Below are 6,000 nucleotides of genomic sequence, written 5' to 3'. Positions count from 1 at the left end.
TGCTGACAGACCATAAAACAATGAAAATACAAGAAAAAAAAATCATTGAATGCTCAAATACGCAAGACAGAGAAAGAACGTAAAACATACAAAAGAACCACAAACAACCCAACTGGGCAAACCAACTGCTGATGATAGCAAGCTGATATCCCTCATGCTAAATAAATCCTGCAACTCGGTATATACAGCTGAAAAATCATACAAGCCGCAACTGGAAAAAAAAAATAAGTATTTCGAAGGTCTGATGACGGAAAGTTAAAGGTAACGGGATGTAAGAGTTGTGAATTTCTAAAATGCTTGACCAGTATATCAACGGACACCAATAACCTTGAAACAAGATTTCTGGAGGAGGTCAAATGACAGTTGATATTCTCCATAAGGAAAGTATTCATTTGTATAACGGAAGATAATGTATTATATATATATATATATATATATATATATATATATATACACTACCACACAAGAGACATTTATGTATATCAAAATCACACAGAATCAGGGAGGATCTATGTGTAAAGGTTAGTACTTATATGGCGAAGCCTCAGACTGGCTGAACGTGACGAGTGGTGTATCGCAGGGGTATGTTCTTGACCCTATTCTCGTCATTATATACATTAATCATCTTGAATTGAGTCTCTTATTTAAGATCTGCACCTCTATGGATGATAAAGAAAAAAAAGATATGAGGTAGAGCTGCAAATGGTCAAGACTGTAAAATGATTCTAAGAGTTCTTAACAAATTAGCAGAGTCGTCAATTAAATGGAAGATGAAACTTCATGTACACAAACGAAAAGTCATGCATTTTGGAAATAAAGTTACGAAATATGACTATCAAGTTTTTGTAACGCCGATGACAAAAGTAAACGAAAAAAAGAATCTTGCATTTGTTATCAGTGACAACTTAAAGTACACCAGAGGTTGTCTAGCAGTTAGGGAAAAAGGAAATCTCTTTTATCCTAAGAAGTGTAAAGTTCGCGGTGACCTGATGCAAGCTTTTAAGACTTTCAATAAATCCGACAACGCGTATCACTTTTTTTTTCAAACAACCCAGTCGTGGGCCAAGCAAGCCTCGTGTTGTCTGTCTTTCTCATGTAAACACATGTAAATACAATTGCCAAGACCAATGGAATAAGAGTTACTGCTAAACAATGTAATAATGACAGGAGAAAGATTCTTTGCATTTAGATGTGTTGAATACAAGAATAAGTGACCATTAAACGCTGTGAATTCCAAGAATATAAATGCCTTCAAAACAAGTAAGACCTATATTTCATCAGTTCAGGTATGTACTGACTGAGCTTGTGGAAAAAAACTAATATTCATACATACTCATACATTCCTTTCCATCATCCTAGACACTATGGATGTTCTAGAGTGCAGATGAGGGTAGGGTGATGCATCAAGATTTGAAAGTGAGTTTCCCTTTTGTTCTATCCAGCTAAACTCGATGGGGACTTACCTGACCAGTGCATGCAATTCTTTCCATAAATTTTTACCAGCCGGCTGTTGTTGCCAGAGGGGAGTGGAGGGTGAGGAGAGAGTCTTCATGTTGTTCTATCTTTACCTCATCCATTTGGTGTAACAACAGATAGATTCAGATATGAATAAAAGGAAAAAAAACACGTAACCGAGACATGGGCCAACGGGCCCTCTGTTGTCTGTCTTTTCCATGTTTTGTTCTATACAATAATTGCACTTTTTCACAATCTTCATAGCAAATCTTTTATCTGGTTTCATGCTATGACCTCTGATTATTGTTTCCCTGAATCTTTCGAAGAACTGTTCACCGCCTACGTCATCAAACTGGTTTATAAACATAAAGGTTGTGATGATCAGGTTAGACACTCTTCTGTCTCCCATGGTAGATGAATCTCAGGTACATAACCTTTGCCTGTAACTCAGTCTTCCTTGTATCGATTCCAACTTTCATACCCATCTATGGACCTTCTCTGTTAGCTTGTTCGCGTTCCTTTAACTGTGACGACCAAACCCGGGACACGGGTTCCAGTTTTGGCCTAAATAGGACGTAACCTAAACTTATATACGGCTCAAATATTTGTCAGCACACAGTTACTTTCCTTAACTATTCGTATGAAGTGAGACCTTTGCGACAAGTTTTGGATGGTGTCTACTCTCAAGTCCCTTCACACACATATTCCTGCAGTATATTTCCAGATAGATAATATTCATGCTAAGGCTTTATTTTATTCTGTCACATCCTCATTATTTTACATTATTTTACATAACATTTGCTTGTGTTGAATTTCACTAAACATGTACCATATCAACATTTTATTTTGTCTCTGTACCTTTGTAAGTTCATGCAATCCAACTCGCTTTTATTTTCATGTTTTTTTTTTTGCCATTTCCCCCTTATTAAGGTAGCTCCAGGAGCAGATGAAGATTGGCCTCATTTATTCATATTCACTCTCTTGCGGTCAAGTTTAGTGCACAGAAAACCATAACTCCTATCTCTAGATAAGCCCTACACACGTGTGGTTCGCCTTGACCATATCATTTGCCTTGGCTCAGCCCAGTGACAGCACGTCGTCCCCTTTATACCACATTCTTCTAGTTCACTGAATCCAGGGCACGACTCTCACCCTTTGCATGAGGGCCCCATCCTCTCAAAAGATATTTCACCCCATCCTTCCAATTCCACTTCGGTTTCCTCCTTCTTCTTCTCCCCTCCACTTCTGACAAGCAATTTCTCTTTTTCACCCCATCCTCACTTACTCTCTTCATATGTCCAAACCATTTCAATATTACCCTCTTCAGCTCTCTTAATCATACTCTTCTTACCTTCACGCCTCTCCCTTACCTTACAATTCCTTACTTTATCAACCCTCCCCACTCCACATATTGTCCTTAAGTATCTAATTTCTAGCACATCCACACTCTTCAGTGCTTTTTGATTTATGGCCTCGCCTCGCACCTATACAACACTGTTGGGAATATTATACTATCAAATATTCCCATCTTTGATCTCACAGAGAATGACCACTTTTTAACAAACATCTTAATGCAACCAGGATCTTAACCCGCTGACCCATTCTATGGGTTACTTCAGCTTACACGGTTCTATCCACTACTATATCCCCTCCAAGGTGATTGAAACACTCCACATCCTCAATTATTTCTCCATTCAAACTCTCACTCCAACCAACTCATAAACTTCATAATATCACTTTTATGTACATCAACTCTCAACTAGTTTTCTACATAAACACACTTTCCAAAACTCAGACACCAGCTTCAGGAGTTTCTCTCTCGTTTCTGCCACCAGAGCCGTGTCATCAGTAAACAACAACTGCCTCACTTCTCAGGCCAGCCTACCGCCCAGGAGGCAACAAAACCGTTCCTCTTTCCACGACCACCGCATTTGTCTCCCACGTCACCCCATCCATAAACATATCAAATAGCCATGGTGACAGCAGACACCATTGCTAAAGACCCAATCTTACCTGGAACAACACCCTCCTACCTTCCTACCCAAACCCAAGCCTTAGTCTATTAATAAGAACTTTTCACTGCTTCTTGTTGCTTTCCCATATCCGTAACATCATCCATAAATTATCTCTATCAGTTCTGTAATATGGCTTCTCCACTTCCATAAATGCTACGTACAAATCTTTCTCTAAGGATTTCTCACAGGTATTTTTCAAAGCAAACACATAATGCACAGATCCTCTACCACTTGCACAAACACATTGTTTCTCCCCAGTATGATGATCTGCATATGCAATCGCTCTCTCAATCACTAGTCTCCCATAATCTCGCCAGGTACACTCAACAAATTTGTATCTCTGTAATTCGAGCATCCATTTTTTCCCCTTTGCCTACATACACGCATTCCATTAATCCTTAGGCATCTCACCTTAAATTATACATCTTGGAGTATCCTCACTAATCGATGAACACCACTGTCATCCTCTTTCATGAGAGATTCAGCTGCAGTCCCATCTACCCCATCCGCTTAGCCCCACTTCACCTTACACGAGGCGTTCACCACCTCTTCTCTTTTCACCAAACCACTTGCCATGATTTTCTCGCTTCCCATGCCTCCAAATCCCAAACACCCCCACATCTGCCACTTTACTCTCTACCACATTCAAATAACCCGGCCAAATATTAGATAGAGCTCCTCTTCACTTCTTGCGTGTTATCATTCCCCATTTGCTCCACTCATCGAGGCTTCCGTTGTTAACTTATTTTTTCTTTCACACGGTTCACCTCTTCCAAAGCATCTTTTTATTGTTACTGACGTTTGCTAATACTCTGTCACCCCTGCTGTCATTTACCCTTTTTCTGTTCTTTCACCTTCCTTTTGACTTGCTACCACATCCTCTAATCACTCGCATTCCTACCCTGCTGGTAACGCCCATACAATTATTTTCTCTCGACAACACACTTCTCTCGCGCATGTAAGCGCTAACGCCCATACAACTAATTTCTCTCGACAACTCACTTCTCCCGCACATGTAAGCGCTGCTTCACTAGATACCTACCTATTCTCACATTATCTCCTAATTATGCTCACAAAGAGCAAACTAAAGAAACATCTAGTCATATGACAACAAGTCTGTATGGGTATAATTATAATTCAAAGATGAATTACTATATTGTTATGCCTGTAGGACTATGAACCCCAGGGAAAGTAGTGTTGAGATGAGTCTCGTGGCGTCTGTCTGTGGTCAGACTCTGGTCAACTCTTCCCTTATAATCTCTCCTCGCTCCTGTATTCTTTCCAGTAATGATAATCTCTGATTTCATGTTAAGGCCAGACCACCTCGCTTGGACTTTGGGTCTATGTGGCAACTCATTATTCCTTGTATCCTAATCTATATTTCCGATTTCTTCTTTTACTTTTCCCTGAGTCTGCAAGCCTGCTCAAAACAATTAGATATCTTTCTAAGTTTACGTATGGCATCCGTATTGTTCCAAAAGGCACCTCTATCAGCCATATGATCTATATCCATAAATGCCAAATGCAAATCAGTCTGTTTCTCAAGGCATTTCTCACACAAATTTCTTAAAGCAAACATTTGTACCATAGATCTTTTTTTTTCTTTGTCATTTTCTTGTTTCTGCATCTTTCTAAACATCTAAAGAACTGGATGAAAATAGTGATAATAATCATTCTCCCTATTAACTGCCCTCTTAACTCTCTCTCTCTCTCTCTCTCTCTCTCTCTCTCTCTCTCTCTCTCTCTCTCTCTCTCTCTCTCTCTCTCTCCTTCCTAGAGATTTAATCCCCCAGGAATGAATGATCACCGAGGAGATAAACGCCTTCAGAACATCTTTCTTTATCAACAGTAGTTCTAAATGTAGACCACTTCTCCACACTGACGTTGATTAACGAGCACAAAGTATGGCGGGAGTGACCAGGCACACAAGAGACTGGAGGAAACGAACAATCTTAGTTCGTTTTTCAAAAAAAAAAGAAAAAAAAATCTTAAAACGAGTGTCTGAATTTCCATAATCCGACCTCGGCTTATATGGACTTAAAAATCCAACATATTAGTGAAAATTTTACGCGTAAAACTTAAGGTTCTACATCTCTTTTTTTGTTGGAAATATTTCAATTTGTTGGTAAAGCTAATGGTTATACGAATACGACCTTACATACTCGAAAATATTCATATGTAGTTGTGACACGTGCTTGAAAACATTCACATGTAGTTTTGACATATACTGGTAAATATTCATATGTAGTTTTAACAGAAGGTTTTGATGTTAGAAGCGTATCATCTGCTAGACAAGGAATCTCCATTCTAGCCATTCTTGAATATTAAAAGATGAATTATCAGAAAGCTTTGTCAGTGCAGGGATATAGCACGGTAGATACCTAATATTCTGCACTGTAAAATGTACTCAGTCTGGGAGTTACAAGCTCACAATCACAATCAATTAAGGCAAGAATGTAGAATTAAATTATTTAGGAACGTAAGATATGACCTGAGAAAAGAATCAGAACGCTTTATATATATATATATA

The sequence above is a fragment of the Panulirus ornatus genome, chromosome 4, assembly GCF_036320965.1.
Source record: "Panulirus ornatus isolate Po-2019 chromosome 4, ASM3632096v1, whole genome shotgun sequence".
Taxonomy (NCBI): domain Eukaryota; kingdom Metazoa; phylum Arthropoda; class Malacostraca; order Decapoda; family Palinuridae; genus Panulirus; species Panulirus ornatus.
This window is presented reverse-complemented; position numbering follows the sequence as displayed.